Genomic DNA, 15835 nt, shown 5'->3' on the forward strand with positions numbered 1-15835 from the left:
CTTGGAACAAGAGCTGTTGGTTCTAATATGCTTTGCTTCATTGCCTAGTATCTCTGAAGTTCTGGAAACATGACTATTTCTCTGAGACCCAATTCCCTTATTCCATAAAATGGAAAACATCATCTACCTCATTAAATTAATATAAAGAGTAAGAGGGTTTACAACAGTAAAATATTATGCAAATGTTAATTATATACTCATCTTGGGCTGGAGTGGTGGGTATGGAAAAGATCTATAAAAGAAAACTTTGAGCAGCGTCTTGAAAGATTGATAGAATTTAGAAAGAAGGAAAGAGGGGCATAGGGAAGGTTTTTGATTTGGATCAAGAACACAAAGCCCAGACAAAAAGAGCATAAAATGTATGTGATACATCATAGGACTTAGGAAGGCTCACTTTAGGAAGGTGACAGAAGTTATGGTCAGATTGTTGAGAGTTTTGAATGTCATATTTGTACTTAATGATTGCTCCTTCATGTTCTTCAAAAAGTGACTAGGGCGCCTGGGTGATTCAGTCAGTTAAGCATCTGCTTCTTGGGCTCAGATCATAATCTTATGGTTTGTGAGACTAGGGAGAGCTCCATATCAGGCTTTGCACTGACAGCATGGAACCTGCTTGGGATTCTCACTCTCCCTCTCTCTCTGACCTCCCCAGCTCGTGCTCTCTCTCAAAATAAATAAATAAACTTTTAAAAAAAGTGCCAATTCATTAGGTCTTTGAAACAAACTTTACTTATTTATTTTTTTTAAGTAAACAGTATGCCTAATGTGGGGCTCGAACTCACCACCCTAAGACGAAGAATTGCAGGCTACTGACTGAGCCAGCCAGGTACCCTAAAACAAACTTAAAAAAAAAAAAAGATATTTGCTATTTGTCATTTCTTAAGTATCAATTTACTTTGAAGCTAATGAAATTACTTTCTTGGTTCTCTTAAGGAGCACTGTTCTCAACAAAGTTTCATTAATATTTGTAAGTTTCAAGAGCACCAGTAAAAGATGTCAAGCTAACCTAAAAAAATAACAAGAGGAGCTTTATGAATCATAATTCTTCCTGGACTACTATCTTTACCACCAGAACTTCCCAGCACTTTATCAGTATAGTATATTAGTAATTCCCAATGATTTCAAGTTTTATACTGTGCCATTGCTTTATTTTACAATACTTTTCCTTCAGGAAGTACTATAATAGAATATACACACTTTATTTTATTCTACATTTTGTTGACTTAATAGTCTTTACAAAACAAATGATTTGCGACAAAATTTTAAAAACTTCAAAGTACTGTGGTGCCTGGCTGGCTCAGTCGGCAGAGTGTATGACTCTGGATCTCAGGGTTTCAGTTTGAGCACCATGTTGGGTAAAGAGATTACTCAAAAATAAAATCATGGGGGGGGGGGTGACACCTGGGTGGCTAAGTTGGTTGGGCATTTGACTTTGGCTTAGGTCATGATCTCACAGTCCTGAGTCTGAACTCCGTGTCGGGCTCTGCACTGACAGCTCAGAGCCTAGAGCCTGCTTCAGAATCTGTGTCTCTCCCTCTGTCTGCTCGTCCCTCACTCATGCTGTCTCTCTCTCTTTCTCAAAAATAAATTAAAACAAAAAAAAAAATTGGGGGCACCTGGGTGGCACCTTGGTTAAGTATCCAACTTTGGCTCGGGTCATGATCTCATGGTTCATGGGTTTGACCCCGATATTAGGCTCTCTCCTTCAACGTGGAGCCTGCTTCAGATCTTCTGTCCCCCTTTCTCTCTGCTGCCCTTCTCCAGCATTCTCTCTCTCTCTCTCAAAAGTAAACATTAACAATAAACTATTTGTAAAAAAAAAAAAAAAAGTAAACATTAAAAATAGTAAGATAGCACAAAACTGCTTTAAGAAGTTTATAAAAATCAGGGCACCTAGGTGGCTCAGTTGGCTGAATGTCTGGCACTTGACTTTGGCTCATGTCATGATCTCATGATTCATGGGACTGAGCCTAGCAAGGGGCTCTGTGCTGACAGCACGAAGCCTGCATAGTATTCTCTTATTCTCTCCCTCTTGCTCTTTATCCCACTCCCTTGTTTTCACTCACATTCTCTTTCTCTCAAAATATATAAACAAATATTTTTTAAAGTTTATAAAAATTACTAGAGTTATCTGAATCAGAAATATTTTCTTTTTTAAAAATTGATTTCTGGGGTGCCTGAGTGGTTCAGTTGGTTAAGCACTGACTTTTGATTTCTGGGTTGTGAGTTTAAGCCCCATGCTGGACTCTGCGCTGGGTGTGAAGTCTACTTAAAAAAATAAAATAAAATAAGGCACCTAGGTGGGGTCAGTTGGTTGAGTGTCTGACTCTGGATTTCAGCTCAGATCATGATCCCAGGGTTGTGGGTTTGAGCCCCGTGTTAGGCTCTATGCTGAGCGTGGAGCATGCTTAAGATTCTCTCTTCCCTCTCCCCAACTTGCACTCTCTCTCTCTAAAAAAAAAAAATAAATCGTAATAATGATAATAATTATAACAACAGGAGTGCCTGGGTGGCTCAGTCAGTTGAGCTTCTGACTTTGCTTCAGGTCATGATCTCTCAGTTCATGAGTTCAAGCCCTCATCAGGCTCTGTGCTGACAGCTCAGAGCCTAGAGCCTGCTTCTGAATCTGGGTCTCCCTCTCTCTCTCTGCCCCTCCCCTGCGTGTGCTCTGTCACTCAAAAATAAATAGACATAAAAAAAATTTTTAATAATAACAATAATAATAATTTCCTGGAAAGCCTAGTTGGCTCAGTTGGAAGAACATTCAACTCTTGATCTCAGGGTTGTGAGTTCAAGTTAAACATTGGGCGTAGAGATTATTTAAATAAATATAAACTTAAATACTTTTTCCTTTTCTTGGGAGTATAGGACTGATTTTATCCTATGATGGTATTAAAGTGTATCCTAGGAGTGCTTAGCTGGCTCAGTTGGTAGAATAAGTGACTCTTGATCTTGGGGTTGTAAGTTCGAGTCCCAAGTTGTGCATGGGGTCTCCTCAAAAAAACACCTCCTCCTCATAGAGCTTTCCTTATTTAAAGAAAAAAAAGTATCCTAATAAAATAGCCCAGTAACAACTTGCCCTTCTAACCCTCTTTGATAAGAAGTCACTAAAAAGCTTTACTAGAGGACTAGTGAACATAAAGCGAGCTAATCTCATACTCTCCTAGCAGTTTGGAATCAGTTAAAGTGTTCTCTACATTACTTTTCAATACTGAATCAGAGAATCAAAAAACTATAGAATTCTAGGTTATTATAATTTGATCTTATAAATTGATATTTGATGCTACGACTTTGTGTTTAAAGATTGTACCAGCGTGTCTGGGTGGTTGGTTGGCTATCCAACTCTTGATTTGGCTCAGGTCATGATCCCATGGTTGTGGGACAGAGCCCCATGTGGGGCTCTGCACTGACAAGGTGGGGCCTTTTTGGAATACTCTCTCCCTCTCTTTTTGCCCCTCCTACACCCATGTGCTCACAGCGTGCTCTCTCTCTCAAAATAAATAAACATTGAAAAAAGAAGATCATATCATCTATAGTAATGCTATCCAACAGAAATATAAAGTGAGCTACACATGGAAGCCACACATGTAATGTAAACATTTCTAGAAACCACATTTTAATAAAAGTGAAAAGTGAAATTTTTATAATGTATTTTATTTAACCCAGTAAATCCAAGACATTGTCATTGTGACATGTAATCAATATGAAAATAATAAGATCTTTCACATTCTTTTTTTGGTACTAAGTCTTCAGAATTTAGTGTTAATTTTACACTTCCACATCTCAGTTCAGATAGCCACATTCCAGGCCCTTAGCTTCAGTGGCTAGTGGCCACTGTATTAGCCAGTGTAGATTCAGAGGTTCCTACTAATGACCAGTGCTATGATCCAGTGTTGCAGAAACCTCAACCTGTGAACTTAAATATATCACATATACACATCTCTCACCTGCACATTTAGGGGAAATAAAACCTTAACAGATGTACTCTAAAGAAAAGTCCGTTATGACTTATAAAATAGTATCCAAGTGGGGCGCCTGGGTGGCTTAGTAGGTTGAGCGTCCGACTTTCGCTTAGGTCATGATCTCGCGGTTCATGGGTTCGAGCCCCGCGTCGGGCTCTGTGCTGACTGCCAGCTCGGAGCCTGGAGCCTATTTCAGAGTCTGTGTCTCCCTCTCTCTCTCTCTGACCCTCCCCTGCTCATGCTGTCTCTCTCTCTCTCTCTCCTAGAAATAAAATAAAAATTAAAAAAAAAAAAATAGTATCCAAGTGCTCAGTTCAACACCTATACTGTAATTGGAATAGCAATGAAAGATTAGCATGGCCCATGTGCAAGGATGACATGCAAATTTGTGAAGCATTTATTATCTTAAGAGGTAAATATGTGAGGCGATGGATTTGTGGATTAACTAGAGAGGAGGAATCCTTTTACAATGCAGACCTATATCAAATTATCACAGTGTGCACCCTAAATATCTTACAATTTTGTCACTTTTACCTCATTAATGTAGAAAAATAGTATTCTGGTTTTTTTTTTAAATGGACATGGGCCTTGAATTCACAAACCATGATATTATGACCTAAGCTGAAGTTGGACACTTAGCCAACTGAGCCACCCAGGCACCCCCATAGTATTCCATTACTTTTTATCTTAAAAAAATTTTTGAATGTTTATTATATTTTGGAGGCAGAGAGAGAGCGGGGGAGGGGAAGAGAAAGGTCATGAGATCATGACCTTAGACAAAGTCAGATGCTCAACAAACTGAGCCACCCAGGCACTGCCATTTTTTATCTTTAAGAAAAACATGCTTGTATTTTTTTTAAATAATACTTTACATTAAGAGTGAAATAGAGGGAATGGCTCCATTTATACATGCTTACTTAGTGTATACTTTTACAGTGTTGAAAGTAAAAGCAACCCTAGGAAATGAGGAATTTATATGATTTTCACTTTATTCTTTTCTAAAGTTTCTCCTCTTGTAAGAAGTCAGAGAAGGTATCAGAATCCCATGGAAAACTTAATTGGCTGGCTAGAGAAAGGGTAGTTGTAGTGTAGCCACAGTGAAACCAACAGCTCTTCAGAAGAAGACAAATAGCACAAATAAAAAAAGTCTGGAGCACAGAAGAGAGGGAGAGATTACAGGCTGCTATTTCACTGAACTGTCAGAATCTTAGCCAAGACTGCAATAAACTGATTATCCAGCAAGTTTGTTTAGCTCTCCAAATGTTTATAACTCAAATTACTTCTTTCAATTTAAATCAGTACCTAACCCAAACTATTAAGTATCTTTATAATATGTCATATCCAGTAAGTCAAAATTAAACCACTGCTACTATGATTCAACCATGATTCGAGGACTTTATTGCAAATATTAAGTATTAGGAAATGTATAAAATAAGCCAATATATTCTATAGTATTCAACAACTACTATAAAATTAGGCCACTGCCTAATTCCAAATAAAATGAGCCCGAACTACTGTAATTGCTTAAAGAAGGACATTTAAAGAGAAAAAATGGGATTCAAGAATAACTGAAGTTTAAATGGATGGTGTCTGGGGCACCTGAGTGGCTAAGTCGATTGGGCGGCTGACTTCAGCTCAGGTCATGATCTCGCAGTTCGTGGGTTCAAATCTCGCATCAGGTTCTATGCTGACCGCTCAGAGCCTAGGGCCTACTTCGGATTCTGTGTCTCCCTCTCTCTGCCCTTCCCCTGCTCATGCTCTGTCTCTGTGTGTCTTAAAAATAAATATATATTAAAAAATTTGTTTTAATGGATGGCGTTTAATTTTTGGCTCTTTAATATTTTAAAATGTAGTCTTTTTATTATCTACTTAGGGAGTCAAAGCAACAGTTATTGAGGCCCTCCTATGTTATATGCCATGAAGTATATAAAACAGTAGAAGGCATGATCCCTGACCTTGGGAGTTTACAATACAAATATGTAAAATAGTACCTAATGTCTATTGCTGCTTTCACTATATGGTGGAAGAGTTGAGGGGTAGCAGCAGAGACTATGGCCCACAAAACCTAAAAAAGTAAATGTTTTGCCTTTAACAAAAACGTTTGCCAACTCCTGTTTTACATGAATTATTCTTGACTAGAGGGAAAGGGAAGTCTAAATATGCACTATAGTAAAATTTTATTATATCTAACAAACTGTTAAAAACCTAGTTTTGGGGTGCCTGGGTGGCTCAGTCAGTTAAGTATGCAACTCTTGCATTCAGCTTAGGTCATGATCTCATGGTTTGTGGGTTTGAGCCCCATATCGGGCTCGATGCTTAAAGTGCAGAGCCTGCTTGGATTCTCTCTCTCTGCTCCTCCCTGGCTCGTGCTCCCTCTCTCCTTCTCTCAAAAATTAGTAAACATAAAAAAAATTTAAAAAACTATAGTTTTCACTATAAACAGAGCCTGGCTGATGATAAAATAAAATTTGTGTGTATTAATTCTCAACCTGGGCATATCTGCTAAGGGGAATATATTTAGAGTATTTAGCGTGGTGAGGTAAGCTATTTGTTTAGCAAAAAGGGGAATATGTTTTAAGAGGTTGACAAAGACTTTAATCATCATACCTCTATATTGGCCAGTTTAACAATCTTCATCTAACCCATCTCTCCTGGCCATAAATCACTTTGGCTGTCTCCCAAAGTCAAATTTACCTGCACAGTAGTTGATTCTCATTATTTGCTACAGTTATGTTCTATAAAGTTGTCATGGATGCTAAATTAGCGAATACTAATTTGTGAATACTAATACTAATTAGCAAATAATACTAATTAGCGAATACAAGTGAAATGGTAGAGTTAAGTCAAGTCGTCAATACATAATCTTGTTTTATGCATGTTTCTGTTTAGACACCTCATTTAATGGAATATTGAACTCGTGGCCAATGGTACTATAACTTGTATGAATCTTATCTAACACATGTATTCTCTCTCACATCATAGCCATCTTGTGCCCAGGACAAGACAAGGATTAGACAGCAATTCAGCCCTACGCTGAAATATTACTTTAAACAGTGAAATCACCAACAAAAAACATAAAAATGCAAAAATACTCTAACTAGATCACAAAGACTTCTTAATGAGAGCTGAAATAAGTCTAAGCACTGCTTTGTTTGGACCTCAACTGGGAACACAGGATTCAGATAGATAGATAGATAGATAGATAGATAGATAGATAGATAGGTAATCTTTTTTTGCTGCTCTGCCTATGCATATGTCTGCAAATGACCAGGAAAGCATCTCGAATTCTGATTTCAGGGTTACAAATACATTCTAGTGAGAGCAAATATGAAAGTATAGAATTGGTGAATTATGAAGGATCAACTGTATAATGATATACTATTACTGATAATCTTCTAAATTAGTGATGATCAGTTAAAAAACTATATTTGAGCAACAGCAACATTAAGTCCAGTCACCCAAAGTAATGTCTCTGAAGGGATATTTCTTTAGTATATATAAAGGAAAACAATGTGGGTGTATTCCACTCTTCCCCGTCTGCACGGAGTTTACTACTGCTTTAAGACTCAGCCTCTGGTTGGGCAAACATGAGCCCCAGCTTGGATTAGGTTCTCCTGACCTCCAGTTCCCATATGTTCCCCAGTATCTCCACTCTATCACTTATCACAATAGTATAACCATCTCTTTGGTTATGCCTTACCCACAGGGTTGTGACTTTTTTTCCTACAACTTTCTTTTTCTAGTATAAAGCCTTACTTATAATATATTGCTATTCAATTAACTTTTACTGAGTAAATAATTATGAAATGAGAAATTACAAGGACACAAAGTATAATGACTATAGTATACAATACAAGGGGGTAAATTTAAGTAATAAAAAGGTAAAATGTGTGCAATTTGCCAACCAACTATACTTGGGGATTTGGAACGATTTTAGATTGCCTAGTCTGTTTCTAGACTTAACGAAGTGTGCTCAGTTGGACTACTAATGAAAGTATAGAATATAGGAAGAGTACAGTTGAAGGGAAAAATGAGTTTCACCTAGAATATGCCTACCACACTATTAATGACCCCTTCATCTATGTTACTTCCATACTTGGTAAATTTTATTGCTTGCTAAAACTGCATTTGTAATTATCTATGTTGTAACAACTCCTTTCTCTGGCTAACTCCCCAACTATAATGTTAGATCATATAGGGAAAGGTTTATTTAATTTTTGACTCCCAAAAACTTAGTACAACAATATTTAATTGAATTGAATGTGGATTAAAATGTCAGCTGGTTAAGCAGCCGACTTCGGCTCAGGCCATGATCTCACAGTTGGTGAGTTCAAGCCCGGCGTCGGGCCCTGTGCTAACAGCTAGCTCAGAGCCTGGAGCCTGCTTCACATTTTGTATCTCCCTTTCTCTCTGACCATCCCCTGCTCATGCTGCCTCTCTCTCTCTCTCAGAAATAAATAAAACATTAAAAAGAAAGAAAGGAAGGAAGGAAGGAAGGAAGGAAGGAAGGAAAAGGAAGAAAGAAAGAAAGAAAGAAAGAAAGAAAGAAAGAAAGAAAGAAAGAAAAGCAAGAAAGAAAGAGAAAGAAAGAAAGAAAGAAAGAAAGAAAGAAAGAAAGAAAGAAAGAAAGAAAGAAGGAAAGGAAGAAAGAAAATGTCCAGGACAAAGTTGAATATTCTGAACTCGGGGCTAGGAAAAAAGGTCTTAGTTGGAAATAAAGCTTTAGAAAAGATTATAACACAAGTGGTATTTTAAAGTCTAAAGGAGTAATTTTTTTTTTTTTTTGAGAGAAAGAAAGAGGGAGGGAGGGGAGAAGGGGACAGAGGGAGAGACAGAATCTTAAGCAGGCTCCAGTTCCAGCGAGAAGCCTGATCCAGGGCTCAATCTCACAAACTTTAAGATCATGACCTGAGCTAAAATCAAGAGTTGATCGCTTAATCGACTGAGCCACCCAGGCGCCCAAGGAGGAATAATTTTTGGAAGAATCAAAGACAGCTTTAGGACGCACAGCATTTAAGGGGTACATCACTCAAGAGGAGATAATGAAAAACACTGAGAAGGAACAGAGACTAACTAGGCCAGGTAAGAATGGAATGGCAGATATCACTGATCATGAACCAAATAGCCATTCCTATCTTCTTTCTGGCTTACCAGATATCTACATTCTCCCAAAATAATAAACTCAAGGAAGGTCGGAGTTTGGGCCCCAGTCCTGGGGAATGACTCATGGTTAGTATAAATCAATTATAGTAATCACATTTCCTTTTGCCAGTGATTGGTGTAGGGGTGGCCAAGGAGATGTAAAAGAAATGCCCTGGGGAAATTTAGGCAGACACACCTCCTTATAAAGAAATACCCAGAAGAAACCCTAGCACTGCCTTTCTGCTTTTGGATAATGAAAACATGATGCTTGTTACCTTACAACCCCGAAAGTAAACATCTGTGACACAGTGAGAATGGTAGAAGGTAAAGAGCAAGAGCCTGGGTTCTCAACAGTGTTGTTACATCTCTGAATCAATCCTGAATCCACCCATCATTGGACTTACTGTTAAAGAGACTCTGCTACTTGGAGCTGAAAGCATCATGGTACCATTGGTGTCCCAAAACCAAAAGGATGAGTGGTTTTTAAAAAATTTTTTTAAATATTCTATTTTTGAGAGACACAGAGACAGAGTGCAAGTGGGGGAGGAACAGAGAGAGAGGGAGACACAGAATCCGAAGCAGGCTCCAGGCTCTGAGCTGTCAGCACAGAGTCCAATGCGGGGCTCAAACTCACAAACTGGGAGTTCATGACCTGAACTAAAGTTGGATGCTCAACGAACTGAGCCACCCAGGTGCCCCAAGGAGGAGTATTTCATGAAGGATATAGGAAAGTCAAAAGTAATAGAGGAGTACCCACAAGAGAATGATTTTAGTTTCAAGAGTTATAGGTATTCATGGTAAGCACTCAAAAAGCATTAACTATGTGCAAGCCCTACTCCAAAAGCTTAACACACAGAATCTCATTTAATCTCTTACAACAATCCTATAAGGGAGATAGATGGAATTGTAGGCAGTGAAAAGCAAAAGCCAGAATCCAGTGAATTGATCAAGAGGGATATGAAAATGAAATAGTAAATTTAAACAGTTCTAGAAAATCATCTGGAGGAAAGAGAGAGTTCTATAAAAGGGAAGGAATAAAGGAGGTTTGAAGATGGTCAAGAAAGGAAGAAAATAGAGAGGAAAATGAGATATATAAAAATACAATGTGTAAGAAATGATTGCTTAGGTAAGGTTCAGAGAAGATAGGAAGGTTTGGTACCAGGAGTAAAAGTAGATAAAATTTGAACAAAATGAGAAGTGGGCTCTGAGATTAACAGAAAATAAGGATAAATTTATAAACCTGAAGGCAAGAAGACTGACTAGGAAGATCAAGAAGCCCATAGATGGTATCAATGTTCTTTAAAAAAAATTTAAGTTTATTTATTTTTGAAAGAGATCGCATGAACATACGCCATGGGGGAGGGGCAGTGAGAGAGAGGAGAGAGAGAGAGAGAGGACGCGAGAGTGAGAGCAAGAGGGAGGGACAGAGAGAGAGAATCCTAAGCAGGTTCTATGCTCTCAGCGCAGAGCCTGAGGGAGGGTTCAAACTAATGAACCATGAGATCATGACCTGAGCTGAAACCAAGAGATGGATGCTTAACTGATTGAACCACCCTGGTGTCCCTAAAGTTTTTTTTAAAAAGGACATCCACTACTAAAGAGCTGAGAAGAAAAAAAGGGCATTTGATAAGAATGGTGATGGTCTAAAATAGCAGTTATGGAAACAGGAAGGCAAATGATCAGAAACAAGTAAAAGATTAGTAAATTGGACCCAGCCGAAACCAAGAAATCATGATGAATGCATATTTATTTCTTTACAAACATTTTAAATTTAAAAAAGTTTTAAGTTTATTTTGAGAGAGAGCATGTGAGTGGGGATGGGAGAGAAAGATAGAAAATCCTAATCAGGCTCTGTGCTGACAGGCTGAGCCTGATGAGACACTCAAACTTGAACCAAACCATGAAATTAATTATGACCTGAGCCCAAACCAACTGATGCTCAACCACTGAGCCACCCATGCACCCATCTTTACAAACATTTTAAGAACTTTCCATGTGCCAAGGCATCTTTCTAGGTACCTGGGGATACAGTATGAACTGTACTGACAGCTCAGAGCCTGGAGCCTGCTTCAGATTCTGTGTTTCCCTCTCTCTCAAAAACTGAATGAAAATTAGGGGCGCCTGGGTGGCTTAGTCGGTTAAGCGTCCGACTTTCGCTTAGGTCATGATCTCATGGTTCGTGGGTTCGAGCCCCGCATCGGGCTCTGTGCTGACTGCCAGCTCAGAGCCTGGAGCCTGTTTCAGTCTGTGACTCCTTCTCTCTCTGACCCTCCCCTGCTCACACTGTCTCTCTCTCTCTCTCTCCTAGAAATAAATAAAACATTTAAAAAAAAAATGAATGAAAATTAAAAAATTTTTAGAGGTTGTTTTTTTTTTTTTTAATTTTTTTTTTATTTCTAGGAGAGAGAGAGACAGTGTGAGCAGGGGAGGGCCAGAGAGAGAGGGAGTCACAGACTGAAACAGGCTCCAGGCTCTGATCTGGCAGTCAGCACAGAGCCCGACGCGGGGCTCGAACCCACAAACCGCAAGATCATGACCTAAGCGAAAGTCGGACGCTTAACTGACTAAGCCACCCAGGCGCCCCTAAAAAATTTTTAAAGAAATAAAATTTTAGGCAAAAAATGGCTTCACAGAGAAATTGACATTTGTACTATGACAGAGTAAAAACTCTGTATATTTGTGGGGGTTGAACATACCATGTAGAGGGAAAAATCAAGTACAAGTCTGGAGGTGTGGGAATGCCAGGCATCTTCAAGATGTTGCTGTGTCAGAATGACTGGGTAGGGATGTGGTCAGAGAAATAATAAGTGGCTAGATGGTGTAGAGCCTTATAGGCCACTAAAGACTTTGGCTCATATTGAAGGAAGATGACAAGTCATTGGAGCATTTTATGCAGAATGACAGGATTGCTTTGGCCTCTATGTTAAGAGGAGAAAGGATGGTGGGCAATGATGGAAGACCAATAAGAATATATTGCAGTAATTCAGATAGTTTGAACTATAATGTAGCAGTGAAAGTGTTCTTTATTTTAAAGGTAGAGTCAATAGGACTTCCTGATGAATCAAATGTGGGATATGAGAGAAATAAATAATGACTACAAGGTTTTTTAGCTTCAACAAACTGAAAGAATGCAATTGCTATTGACTAATATAGGAAGATAGGAGAACTGAGGGGTGGGGAGTTGGGGAGTTCAATATTGGACATACAACATTTTAGATGCCTATTAAACTTACAAATGGCAGTATCTAATTGACAGTGTTATAGGAGTCTAGTATTCATAGAAGAAGTCCAGATGGAAGATAAATCACTGGGAGTAGAGGTGACCTTAAAACTTCAAGGCTAGAGATTATACAAGAGTTAATATAGATAGAAAAAAGATCCAAGGGGGCGCCTGGGTGGCTTAGTCGGTTAAGTGTCCGACTTTCGCTTAGGTCATGATCTCGCGGTTCGTGGGTTCGAGCCCCGCACCGGGCTCTGTGCTGACTGCCAGCTCAGAGCCTGGAGCCTGTTTCAGATTCTGTGTCTCCCTCTCTCTCAGACCCTCCCCTGCTCGCACTGTCTCTCTCTCCTAGAAATAAATAAAACATTAAAAAAAAATTAAAAAAAGAAAAAAGAAAAAAGATCCAAGGACAGAGTCCTAAGATTCACAAATTCAGTAGTAATAACTATTACTAGGAATGTGAGGCCTCTCATTTATATCCCCAGGAGATGAATCTTAGTTATTCAAAACCAAGTATGTTACTTGCTAGAGTAAGCCTGTGAGTCAGCTTTGGTCAGCACAAGGTTAGTCCAATTGGTGTCCATGGGAAGGGAGTAGTAGAAAGGTTTCCTTGCTTTTAGAGACAAGAAACTTTCTTCTTTCACTTTACAGTTATGACTGCATAACACTGGGAACCATGGCAACATTTATGCAATCATCTGGAGCATTAAGACACATGCTGAGGATGGCAAAGATGAAAAAACAATGGGTATCTCATATATTGCTGAGCTGCTAAATCAACTAGCCCTAGACACACTCAATGCCTGTATTTTTTGGTTATTATTTAACATTAGTTTTCATTACTTATGGGAAATGGTATTGGGTTACAATAATCTCATTTTTAATTTTTTTTTTAGAGAAATGATTTCTTTTATTTATTTTGAAAGAGAGGGAAGGAGAGAACACATTTGGGGCAGAGAAAGGGGGAAAGAGAAAGAGGGAGAGAATCGTAAGCAGAGCCCAATGTGAAGCTTGAACTCATGAACTGTGAGATCATGACCTGAGCTGAAGTCAGATACTTAACCAACTGAGCTACCCAGGCACCCCTCATTTTTAATTTTCATAGCAATGCTTAGGGTATCAAAAACAAAGTAAAATTCAGGCATCTGGCTGGCTCAGCGGGTAGAGCATGTGACCCTTGATCTTGGGATGGTGAGTTTGAGTCCCACATTGGGCACAGTTTAATTTAAAAATAGAAACAGATATAAGGGACACCTGGGTGGCTCAGTTGGTAAGCGTCTGACTCTTGATTTCAGCTCAGGTCATGATCTAACGGTGCATGACTTCAAGCCTCACATTGGACTCTGCATTGACAGTGGGGTACCTGCTTGGGATTCTCTCTCAATCCCTCTCTGCCCTCCCCAACGCATGTGCATGTGCACGCACACACATTCTCAAAATAAACAACAAAAAAAGAAAGTTTAGGGGCACCTGGGTGGCACAGTTGGTTAAGCATCTGACTTCAACTCAGGTTCTCACAGTTCATGAGTTCAAACCCCACATGGGGCTGTGCACTGATATGGAGCCTGCTTGGGATTCTCTCTTTCCCCTTCTTGCACTCTTTCTCTCAAATAAATAACTTAAGAAAAATTAATAATAATAAAATGAAAGTTTAATAAAAATAAAAACATTTATAAACAAACAAACTCAAAAAAGGTTAAACTTGGCAAGGTTAAATAACTTCACCTAGGTAACAAATAGTGATTGGAAGCTCAACTAACTCAAATGTGTATTGTAAGTGATTAAGAGTCATGGATTTAGGGGTGCCTGGGTGATTCAATTGGTTAAGCATCTAACTTGATTTCGGCTCAGGTCATGATCTTGTGGTTTGTGGGTTCAAGCCCTGTGTTGGGCTCCACATGGACAGTGCAAAGCTTGCTTAGGATTCTCTGTCTCTTCCCAACTCATGCTCTCTCAAAATAAATATTTAAACTTAAAAAAAAAGAGAGAGTTGTAGATTTAGGGGTGCCTGGGTGGCTCAAAGTCTTGTTGTTTCCAAGTCTTGATTTAGACTCAGGTCATGATCCGAGGGTCATGGGATCACACTCCACATTGGGCTTCGCACTGAGGATGGAGCTTGCTTGAGATTCTCTTTTTCCCTCTGCCTGCACTCATGAACACACTCTCTCTAAAATTAGAAAAAAAAAAAGAGTTGTGGGTTTAAAGAGTAGACACTACTGAAAGAGAAGGGGAATAAGCGTTGGGAATCCTTGAAGTGACTGGCAAACTAAGGACAGGAAGTAACAAAGATTGAAAGAAAAGGGAAATATGAAAAGACTAGAACAGGTAAGGTGTATTAGTAAACAAGCTAAAGTGATAAGAGCTCTTAAACATACTGGAATTAACATTTTTCTTTTTTGAGTTGTTTGGATGAAGACTAGATGTATTGTAACAGTGAATATAGAGGGAATTAATTGCATTTTGAGTGTTTAAGGACTGATTGGTTAATATTTACCAACACTTACTATGTGGCACGTTATTTTATGCACTTGGAATACAGTGCTAACTAAAATACACAAGGAGCTCACACGCAGGTATGAAGAACAGACAATAAACAAGAAACAACTAGAACTTTGGTGAATATGGAGTTTCTGGCTAGGATAGATACAGGCACTCAGAAGTATTTGATTTGAGATGAAGTTCTCTCAATGTGGCCTGGCTAACAACTGAGGCCTTTACTCAGGGCTGCAAACAGAAAACAACTGAATGAGAATGCGGATGACAATAACTGGCAATTATGTGATTATTTCAAAAAATTTTACATACTCACACTCAGAAGAAGTAAATGTTTAATGAATAAATGATCTGATCATTAAACTTCTTCCATTCCAATAATTCACCCCATTATCTAATAAACTACAGATTATTCTTTTTCTAAGATTTTATTTTTAGGTAATCTCTACACCCAGTGTGGTGTGTGAACTTACAACTTTGAGATTAAGAGTCCAAACTCCACCAACCAAGCCAGCCAGGTGCCCCAGATGATTCTTTTTTAGACTGACATAAAAGAACTATCTGAAACCAAAGATGGAGTCTTTGCAGTCATTCATGGTTTCATTCAACATTCACTCGCTAGAATAAGCCCCCTTAAAGTAAGCATATTTGTCTGTTTTGTTCATTAAGGTATCTCCAGCACCTAGAACAGTGCCTAGCATTCTTCCTGAGGTGAATAAATAAGCACGTATGGATGACAGTATTATTTTAATCACAAAGGTAAACAAAACCATTCCTAAGGAGTTTACCATTTTAAAGGCTCTAAGCAAAAATCTCTTGGTCTCCACTTTTATCAAAGTACATTATCATTAAAGAGCAAGGTTGTTAATAATCCAAGTATTTATTACCTGTCTTTGATAAAAGAAATGTATTGTAGTTTTCATATGCTTTTAAATTTAAAAAATAAACTGCCATTCTATCTTGAAAAGTTAGTACTTGTATCATTAGGTACTGCAATTAGATGACCTGTTATAAACTA

At 38.5% G+C, this 15835-nt stretch overlaps 1 protein-coding gene and 1 non-coding gene across 3 annotated transcripts in view; one reads left to right on the forward strand and one right to left on the reverse strand.

Annotated features, from left to right (window-relative positions):
- Positions 1-15835, reverse strand: part of DNAJB4 (DnaJ heat shock protein family (Hsp40) member B4) — a 44968-nt gene that overhangs the window by 19164 nt on the left and 9969 nt on the right. The gene's annotated exons all lie outside the window — the stretch shown is intronic.
- On the forward strand, positions 4268-4370 carry LOC120248648. Its single transcript, XR_005532639.1, has one exon. It is a non-coding gene; the product is annotated as a U6 spliceosomal RNA (small nuclear RNA).

This window comes from Hyaena hyaena, unplaced genomic scaffold, assembly GCF_003009895.1.
Source record: "Hyaena hyaena isolate Hyena2069 unplaced genomic scaffold, ASM300989v1 scaffold_601, whole genome shotgun sequence".
NCBI lineage: Eukaryota > Metazoa > Chordata > Mammalia > Carnivora > Hyaenidae > Hyaena > Hyaena hyaena.